General features: G+C 49.2%; 1 protein-coding gene and 1 long non-coding RNA gene across 7 annotated transcripts in view; one reads left to right on the forward strand and one right to left on the reverse strand.

Annotated features, from left to right (window-relative positions):
* SEMA6A (semaphorin 6A) overlaps positions 1 to 5,213 on the reverse strand; it is a 161,766-nt gene extending 156,553 nt beyond the window's left edge. For 3 of the 6 annotated variants that reach the window (XM_074952997.1, XM_074952996.1, XM_074952995.1), the window contains exon 1: positions 1,775 to 2,374. The gene's annotated coding sequence lies outside the window, so the exon portion shown is untranslated. Of the gene's footprint in view, positions 1 to 1,774; positions 2,376 to 2,560; positions 2,580 to 4,874 lie in introns of those variants that run through there. The other 3 variants (XM_074952994.1, XM_074952993.1, XM_074952991.1) reach the window with 3 other exon arrangements.
* Positions 1,124 to 5,827, forward strand: LOC141987561 (uncharacterized). Its single transcript, XR_012639567.1, has 3 exons — positions 1,124 to 2,745; positions 3,110 to 3,584; positions 4,795 to 5,827. It is a non-coding gene; the product is annotated as an uncharacterized LOC141987561 (long non-coding RNA).
* The last annotated feature ends 4,529 nt before the right edge of the window (positions 5,828 to 10,356 follow it).

Raw genomic sequence — 10,356 nt, forward strand, 5'->3', positions numbered from 1 at the left:
ATTTATCTAATAATTGTTACTTCTGTAATTGCTTGTAGGAGGCCAGCAGCCACCAGCTCTCAACCTTCCCCTTTGCCCCAGGCTGTCTCAGTTCTGCTCCACTTTTCCAGTACACCAGCAGGCAGGAAAACAACTCATGGGGATTTGCAGGCTCAGGCTCCCACTTTCGCTCATGCAAATTCACAGCCAGAGCACTTAATGCACATTACTCTCAACTGAGAGCTTTTCATGCTTCTGCACACACACACAAAAATCCCTCCCACCAGCAGCATCCTCCGTGCCACCATCATCCCCCTCCGCCCCCTGCTGCTGGCTGGGATTTCGGTGGTGAGAGTGGCGGAAAGCCCTCTGGCCCCTTCAGATCTAACACCCTCTGTAGGAAGTAGTCCGGAGGGCGAGGGGGCTTACCGCCACCCCAGGACGGTTCCTTCCCTTCTTACTCCCCACGGCAGGGAGCCCCCCTCGCCTCCCCTCTCCTCCCTTCCCCCCGCCTTGTATTTTTCACCCAGGCAGCACTTTTAGGAGGCAGCTCGGAACAAACCCTCCATTGTGCGATCCAGCCCTGTTATTTCCTTTTAGACAAACTTTGCTCTGGGGTTGCCTGGTTCCCCGCGGTCTGAAGGGCCGGGGCGGGGAGAAGCAGCAGGGCAAGGGCGCTCAGGGGAGGGAAAGGGCGAGGAGTTTGCTTTCCTAAAGGACCTCTGTCGCTCCTTCAGGATCGGGCCAGCGCGGACAGTTAGCAAGCGGGGGTCAGCCCAGTGGCCCCTCCAGTGCGGGTGGCAGGACCATGGGGGAGGGATCGCCTGAGCCGCCCCCACCCCAGTGCCAGAGAGAGGGGCTGACAGCAGCAGCTAGAGGGGGCGGGGAACCGTCCTGCCCGAAAGCCACCCTTCGCTCGGAGCCGACTGGCTCTGCGGGGAGTCAGCCCGTGGTGGCCCCCGACACATACACACACCCCAGCTAGGAGTGGGGGGAAGGGGGCAGCGCCAGAGCCTCCCCCTCGCCCTGCTGCAAAGCAATGACAGGAGCCCGCGGCTGGGAGGGGGCGATCAGCCCAGAGCGCCAGCCCCATGCTAGCGAACAAAGCCAGCCAGGCAGCAGCGCACATCCACACCCAGGGACCGGCATGGGCACGGGGGGCGCGGGGCAGAGCGCGCGGGGCTCCCAGCCGGCTCCTTTGTTCCACACCCAGCGCCCCTGTCAATAACAACAGCGTCAATACCCGGGTTAAAGAGCAGCGCCCAGGGATTACGCACGTGCAAGGCGCCCACATTGTCCCCGTAACAAAGACGCCCCAGCGCCCTCCGGGACGCTCTGCAGCCCCGGGATGAGCAGCTAAAGGCGCAGGTGGGAGCCCCGCATCGCAGGCAGCGCGCACGCCCAGCGGCGCGGGCAAAGCAGCCCGGCTCCGCGTCCGCTGCGAAGAAGCTGGCTGAGTGAGGTGCAAGGACCAACGCGTTCAGCCCCGCTACCGCCCGAGCCCGGGAGGGACGCCCCTGTTTGCCAGCGGGCTGAGCAGCCAGACTGATTAAAAAAAGGCAGCCCAAGCCGCAAGCTGCCCGGGCAGGGGCAGCCGCACAACGTGTGCGAGGGCAGGCAGCTCTCCCCCGCCTTTCCGAAGCGCTGCAAACGCTGCCGAGCTAGAAACCAGCAGACAACCTTAACCGCACACCGAACACGCTCCTCCCGGACCCGCCAGTGCAAGCCAGGAGGAGCCTTCCTTTGCAAGCAACCCAAAGGATTAGATATAGATATGGAGAGGGGAGTACTGTACCTTTTCGGTGCATGTATCTAGGCAGCTAGAGGACAAGAACTAGCTGATGTAGTGTCCCATTTAGTAATCCATTTAAGGGGATCTCTCTGGGAAACTGGATCCACTCTCTCCTTTGCAATCCTTTGTCAGTACTACATGTGTGCTTCTTTGGGGGATGGGATGTTTAATATTGCTACTTTCTGGAATGCAAATGCAATTTGCTCATTTCCAATGACGGGAGAGAAAAGGGGGAAGAGGAAAAAAGGTTTAGCAACTCCTCTCCAAACCCAAATTCCACTAGGATCCTACTCCAGGAAGTCCCCTTCAGTCGAATCTTAGGAGATAAGTCATTTCAGGGTCTTGTCCTGCTCCCTTTCTACCAAAAGTGCGCCAGGTGTAGAGGCTGCTTCAGGAAAACTCCTAGGCAGGCGGCACTCTGTGCGCCGCGGCAGGAAAGCGCGGTTGCTTTCGCCCAAAGCTCCTGGTCATTGAACTGTGTTTGTAGAGGAGTTCAGAGTAACCTCTCTCCCTGTGCCCTGCTAGTCTCCGAGTCCCAACTCCTCTGTCAAAGGAAGGCTGCTACGCTGCGGGTGGAGTCAAATCCCGGACTGGATCTCTCCAGATGGACTCACTTGATTCCACCCACCCTTCCTCTCCAGTCCCTTGCTATAAGGAACAAGGATGAGCATGTGTAATGGGTAGGGGACAGGGTGAGAGCATGGCAAGTTTCCAAGTGGATATTCCCCCTCCCCCTCGACATGTACAAACAAGGCGATAACGAAAGTGAAGAGCTGAAAAAGCCCTTACCCCATATACAGTATTGATGTACAGTGCTGTGTTTGTAATCAGGACGGGGGGTGAAGCAGCGATGAGAGAAGTATTACTGATTGCCTTTTTTTTGCGTCAACAAGGAAGAAGTGCTCCAGGAGAGGAGATACAAGACAGGATTTGCTCATCTATTTTCTGAAATGGAAAAGTTTTAAAGGATATGGGTAAGTGAATTGTTAAGACTTTCTAATTCTGAGAACTGTTCCGGTGCTCACATCCTAGAGCAATGAACATCCTATACACAAAGCGAGTTGCCTATAAGATACGTAAAATAACTGTTCAGTACACAGTATTCTTGTACAAATATGTAGATATAACAGCTCTTGAAAGAAAATATATGCCAAGAATAAACAATAAACTAACAGAACTGCTATGATAGTCTGAATATTGTGCTTGAACTTTTGTATTTACATGCAGTGAGAATTTTTTTATTTAAATTCTTAATAAAGTGAATGCAGTGCCAATAAAAAATCCCCAATAAAAATTCGTACACAAGCACATTTTAAATATTTGATTTATTTTATACAGGTGCATGAAGAGAGGGAAAGGGATAACCTTTCTTCTAAAAACATCAAATTGCCAAGACACAGCCTCCATCCATCGCCCATGTTAAAAAAGACTTTTTTAAGGGGAAACTTGCCAAAGGCCAATAGATCCTCACTTCTCTCCCTTTCCAAGGCATATCCTTCTTTCTATTCCACATGTATATGTTTATGTCTACCTCAGATTTGTACTGAGTGAGGCAATCAGAAATGCTGGCAATCGAAATTTTCCACCATCGCGATTGTTCCGGGTCCACTAAAACTATTTCCAGTAGCAATGTTTCGTTTTAAGAGACAGAACCAGCAAAATAGCAGGGAGCTATACTTGTGTATCAAGATCTGCAGAAGGAAAGCTGAAAAGATGGCAATGAAAAAGCGCCCGGAGACAAAAACAAATCAGAAGCCTCAGGTGGTCTAACTTGTACCTCTGAAACCGAAGTACCACTGTGTGTGTACACAAGGTACCCAGCATATGCCTATACATAAGTACAGTCTGTGTGTGTATCTCAGAGTATATGATTAAGAACATGCACGCACACAATAGCTCTACCTAGCTTAGACGGGTTTAGCCTTGGGAGAAAGACGTCTCAGAGCTGTCCCTCGCTGTTTTCCCTGTGTGCCAGAAGGGGCCGCTGCACTAATTCGCCAGGGCAAACAATGCGAGGATTGATTACATTTGCAAAGTTGCTGCCTGATCCGGCTTCCTCCGAAGGCGACGCCAACCCCCCCCCCCCCCCACTAACTTCAGTGGCGGCAGGCTCGGACGCCTGAGTTGCGCAGGGATTAGCAGGGCGGGAGCTCCCCTGCCTCCTGTCACGCTAGTAAGGTACCGTGGCGCATTTCTCAGCGGCGCGGTCAGCGGGTGTGCGCAGAGACGCAGACACAGCTCCTCCCGCTCCAGTCTCCGCTCTGCACCGACAGACCCAGGCTACGTACAGCTCTCGCTACCTCTCTGGTTTCCAGAATGCATGTTCTCTGGAGGAGTATCACAGTCTATTGTGTAACCCCCTCCTCGCGTTTTACTGACATTACCCATTCGCCGAGGGCCCGAATCTGAAGTACCGTGATGCCACCCCGTCCGATGGCCCTCCAGGGAAATAGGGCTGGGCCCGGGCGGCAGATCAGGTCGCAGTTGTCTCCCCCACCCCACCGATCCCAGTTTGCGAGCGGCTGGCTGGGTTAATCCGTCCGTGTCTCAGAGCCAGCGAGGCGCAAGAACACAGCTAATAAATTAATCCGCCGGTTTCCCACCCCCCGAGCGGGAACCCCGCTGCCGCTCAGCGCCGCTCCTCCGGCGAGTGGCAGCACGAGCGCCCCCCAGGCTCAGGTGCGGCGCAGGAAGAGCGCAGCCTGTCTTTCGCGCTTGCCTCCAGCAGCAGCCCCAGCCCCACACTCCGCGGCTGATTTACATGTTAATTGTGCCTGGGAAAACTTCTGTAATTGCCGGAATTAGGCAGAGCAAACGGATTGTTTCACAGGCTGAACCAAATTAATTCCAGGTTTAGCTCCTTCCCTTAGAGAAACAAACAATTAAGCTGTCTTGTTTGCTTTATGGATATCGTTGAAATGGGAGACACGTTGCTTTTCTAGAGAGGGCGGGGTGGGGTTTTCTTTCGCAGGATGTATTGTTATTTTGAATATTAATGTTTATTTACTTATTTTATTTCACAGAGTCGCTAAATGGAGAGGATATTTCTATTGACTTTTTTTGCACAATCCAATCAGTAACACACTGATTTATAATTGCTTACCTTTTCATAGCATATCACTAAAGAAAGCTGTGTCCCTCCTCTCTGATTTTCCAAATCCGCTGCATTACGATCCAGTTAGACAGCTATCATTTTAAACCGTTTGGATTTCGATTATGAGATGAAACCGCAGTGGAAGCCACGTGTAAATCCGCTCGCTTGGAGCTCTAAGACTCTTTTACCAGTGCCTTTGTGACAGCAAGCGAAGGAGCAGGGGGAATAAAAGCAAAAGATCCCCCATCCCCCTTTTGCTGATTTCAGCCTGTTCCTTCTCTGACTGCTGCAGCTAAAACCTAGGGGCTATATGGTCAAAACCTGACGCTCACAGACAGGACTGACGTTCAGAGTGCTCAATCCCACTTCAATCAGTTGGTCTCCAGTTTGAAACAAAGCACTGCTTGGGACGTGGGAGGGATGCAAACCACAGTGGATTCTCTTTACAGTGAATGAAGTGCAATTCAGTGCAGCACATGGAGACTTCTCAACGATCTTAAATCTGGATATAAAACATAACCTTTAAAGTCCTGGGAAGGAGCTAAACTATAACCTGAATTCATTTGGGGGATGCAAGACCTCCTCTTGTCTTGATCTAACTAGTGTGCAAATGTTTCCTAACAGTACTTTTACTGTATCTGCCCCATGAATAGATCCACAGGGCTGCTGTCCTTTCCCTTTCAACAATAATTCTACTGTACTGCATTGAATCTTTAGCTCCATTCACTTTTTATATTAAATTATTGTTTGGGAAATTAAAAAAGATACTGGAGCGGAATAAGATAAAAATATCAAAGATTAAACAACCTAGATCTGTAACTTAAAAAAAAACAATAAAAAATTGCATATTTTCTGAAGGTCTTCAGTTGTGTGGTATGGACCTTAATGTCTTCAGTAGTAATTTCCATCTTCCAGGTCTCAACTGACCCATGTTACAATAACAGCCTCAAGTAATACATTTTAGAACCAGATAAGTGAAATGATGGAGTGCAGTCTACAGCTAGGGGATTTACTAGCTGGCCATAAGAAGCATGGCATTAAAATAATTACTTGTTTATGACAACTGTTTTTCTGCCTTTTACTTTTAGATAATGAAAGGACTGCTAGAAATTGGCTTTGCTGCGGTATTTGTTTTAGGATCTAAAGTTACACACAAATACATTCAATTTCTAGCGGTTAGATTACAAGGAAAAAGACTTCTCTGGTATCAAGCAAATTCCCCCAACCCCAGCCCTTGACAGTTTAAATGGAATATGTACTTAGAGTAATTTTCTAACCAAAGGAACAGAGACGTTATATATTTTCTTTCTTTTCACTGGAAATTTAAAACAAGACAGCTCTGCACCAAGCAGAATAATTGCTGAGGATGGATACATGTTAACTAAACAATGTTACCCTAAATCTGAAATTAGAGCAACTGAACTGAACTAGTACAGTACCCATTATTTGGGTACCAAATCCAGTGTCAGGGATGAAGCCATATGAATGGGATTTGATTTAACAAGAGCCCTTGCCCCACAGCCCTAAAGTGGCACCATACTGATATTATGCTTCTTCTATAACTCACCAGAAATAGAAACACTGAAAGAATCTCTCCCCCACAGACTGAGGCCATCTTTTCAACAATATGCAACATTTACATTAGATTCTGTATTGCTTGGGAACCCAAAATTCTATTGACTTTCCTGGAAATTTGAAGGGGAAGCAAAACAAGATCCAGCCCAGACCGTTCACTTCATATTCTACCAAAATTTCAGAAATACTCTCACACTTGCTCTCCTCTGTTCAGAGTAAAAAAGACTCTCAAATGGATGGGTTTTTTTAAAACTTAGGTTCTCATGAATATAGACCAGATTTTTATATTTCAAAAGGCTTTGCAAGAAGAGGCAGCTGAGAAAACCTATTTCCTTATTTACCAAACAACATTATTAGTAGTGAGAAGTTATATTGTTTGAGCTCTTTTTCAAAGCTCTTTTTCTGTTTCCAATCCAACGGCTTTCTATCTGTTCCTTTCTGCACTGATTCATTTCTCCTCTTCAAATCTCACATTCGAAACTCCCTTTCTGCTTCAGCCTCTTAAACTCACTTTTCCTTTCTCCCCTTACTGCACCCTTCCATTCTCAGCTGACTAGAACCAGTCTGCAAAATTACCCATTTGCATCTTCAGGGCTTCAAACATTGTAGCTCTTTCCTTTTACTTAACTCCATCTCTACTTCATTTTCACTTTCTCTTGGTATCCAACTCAGTGAAGTGTTCTTTCTCCTTTTCTCTTCTACCTCCCTCTGCAAAGTATTTTGTGCTATTTTTAATAGTGTTGTAACATCAGCCTTCACACTATCTTTATTTTGTGGTGGGGTCTGATCTTCTGAAAACTGAGCAACAAATCCTGCTCACCTTAATACATGAACTTGCTGGGCCTATGCACGTGAATATGACGAGGAGGATTTGGCCCCATAAGCCTACTTTTTATTCAGGGCTGGCTCCAGGCACCAGCGTTCCAAGCAGGTGCTTGGGGCGGCAGTTCGGAAGGGGCGGCAGTTCCTCCAGCCCTGGTGGCAATTCAGCGGCAGCTTCTTCCTTTTGCCGTCCGCGGTGACAGTTTTTTTTCAGTGCTTGGGGCGGCAAAAACTGTAGAGCCGGCCCTGTTTTTATTGTAGGGTAAAGGTACTGGCTAAATTCTTAAATGCCTAACTGCCACTTCACATGCCTAAATCCCAGAATCAGGCCACTAAGAGTCACCAAACCCCAGCTCTGCTGCCCCAGAACCCTGTAGGTGCCTAAACTTGCTCAGAACTTACATTTTTGCAGTAAAAGTTCCCTAGGTGCGGATGTTACTGCCTCTGAGCATAAGCCGTCCGCGAGGCATCCGGACACTTAAGACCCAGAGTGATGCATAAACTGGGGGAAGATAGATATTCCTCCATGTAAATTGCCTGCAGGACCTAATCCTGTAAGCGTACTCAGACCTTGCCTACTGGATCAGACCTCTATAGGTGAGCTTTCCACAAAATGGGGAGAGGAGGAGCTCCTTCCTAGCTTTTAGCCCAGTGGTTAGGGTACTCACCTGGGATGTGGGACATGCCCAGGTCAAGTACCGCCTCCACGTGAGGAGATGGGATTGTGAACTAGGCTCTACCACCTCTCAGGTGTGTACCCAAACCACTGGGCTATGGGATATTCTGATGTGGGGGCACCCTAAATCTCTCCTGTTGAAATTGTTGCACTGTGGCTAACAAATAAAAAGAGTCACTGGAGCAGGGGGACTGGATCCTGGGTCTCCCACCTCCCAGATCAGGCTAAAGAGTCAGCATCATTCTCATCCTCTCTCTCTCACTCTCTCACCCAATAACTTGAGGTGGCTAGAGTATTGAGTTGGGAGACTCAGGATCCAGTCCCTCTGCTCCAATAACTTTTTGTATCTATTATCCACAGTACAACAGCTTCAACAGGAGAGTGTGAGGGAGCCCTACATCAGAACATCCGTAGCCCAACTGTTAGGGCATTCAACTGCAAGATGGCAGATCCCTGTTCAAATCCCTTCTCCCTCTTAGATGCAGGGGGAACTTGAACATGGGGTTCTCCCACATCCCAGGTAAGTGCCCTAACCACTGGGCCAAAAGGGAGCTCCTAAATACCAAGGCCAAAAGGGACCATTGTGATCATCTAGTCTAATCTTCTGTATAACACAGGTCATGGAACTTCCCCAAAATAATTCCTACAGCAGATCTTTTAGAAAAACATTCAATCTTGATTTTAAAATTTAAAAATGTAAGTGATTCCACCATGATCCTGGTAAATTGCTCCAATGGTTAATTACCCTCAGTGTCAAAAATGTACACCTTATTTCCAGTTTGAATTTGTTTATCTTCAACTTCCAGCCATTGGATCGTGTTATACCTTTCTCTGCTGCACTGAAGAGCCCATTATGAAATATTTGTTCTCCATGTAGATGTTTATAGAGTGTAATCAAGTCACCCCTTAACCTTCTCTTTGTTAAGCTAAATCAGGGGTGGGCAAACTACGGCCCGAAGGCCGCATCCGGCCCTTCAGATGTTTTAAGCTGGCCCTCGAGCTCCTGCCAGGGAGCGGGGTCTAGGGCTTGCCCCGCTCCGCGCATGCCGTGGCTCTGCACAGCTCCCAGAAGCAGCAGCATGTCCCCACTCTGGCTCCTTCATGTAGAGACAGCCAGGGGGCTCTGCACGCTGCCCCCACCCCAAGTGCCGCCCTGCAGCTCCCATTGGCTGGGAACCAAGGCCAATGGGAGCTGCAGGTGTGGCGCCTGTGGACGGGGCGGTGCCTGTGAATTGTGCAGGACGCAGAGCTGCCTGGCCATGCCTCCACGTAGGAGCCAGAGCGGGGACATGCCGCTGCTTTCGGGAGCTGCTTGAGGTAAGCGCCATCCGGAGCTGGTGCCCCTGACCCCCTCCAGTGCCCCAACCCTCTGCGCCAGTCCTGATCCCCCTCCTGCCCTCCGAACCCCTCAGTCTCACCGTCCAGCACCTCAGAGCCCACCCTGCTAGCTGCAGCTCTCACTCCCCCACCCACATGCCAACCCCCTGCCCCAGCCCGGAGCCCCCTCCCTCACCCTGAACTCCTCATTTCTGGCCCCACCCCAGAGCCCGCACCCCCAGCTGGAGCCCTCACCCCTTCCCACACCCCAACCCCCAATTTCGTGAGTATTCATGGCCTGCCATACAATTTCCATACCCAGATGTGTCCCTAGGGCCAAAAAGTTTGCCCACCCCTGAGCTAAATAGATTGAGCTCTTTTGGTATGTCTACACAGCAATTAGTGCCAGCTGACTCCGACTTACAGGGCTCAGGGACTGTTTAATTGTGATGTAGACATTCAGGTTTGGCTAGAACCCAGGCTCTAGGACCCTGCAAGGTGGGAGGGTTCCAGAGCCTAGGCTCTAGCGAAGCCTGAACATCTACATTGCAGTTAAACAGATCCTTAGTCCGAGCCCCATGAGCCCGAGTCAGCTGGTCTAGGCCAGCTGCAGGTGCCTAACTGTAGTGTAGACATAACCCTTTGAGTCTATCACTATAGACATGTTTTCTAAGGCATGTTTTCTAATACTTTAAGCATTCTTGTGGCTCTTCTCTGAATCCTCTCCAAGTTATTGACATCCTTCTTGAATTGTGGGGACCAGAACTGGACCTAATATTCCAGCAGCAGTTGCACCAGAGCCAAATACAGAGATAAAATAACCTCTCTACTCACGATTCCCCAGTCTATGCATTCCAGGGTCATGTTAATTCTTTTGGCCACAGCCTTACATTGGGAGCTCATGTTCAGCTGGTTATCTACCCTGACCCCCAAATCTTTTTCATGGTCACTGTTTCCCAGAACAGAGTCCCCCATATCATAAGTATGGCCTACATTCTTTGTTCCGAGGTGTATACATTTACACTGAGCAATATTAAAATGCATAATGTTTGCTTTTGCCTTCTTTACCAAGTGAACCAGATCACTCTGAATTACCACTCC

The sequence above is a fragment of the Natator depressus genome, chromosome 5 (assembly GCF_965152275.1).
Source record: "Natator depressus isolate rNatDep1 chromosome 5, rNatDep2.hap1, whole genome shotgun sequence".
Taxonomy (NCBI): Eukaryota; Metazoa; Chordata; order Testudines; family Cheloniidae; genus Natator; species Natator depressus.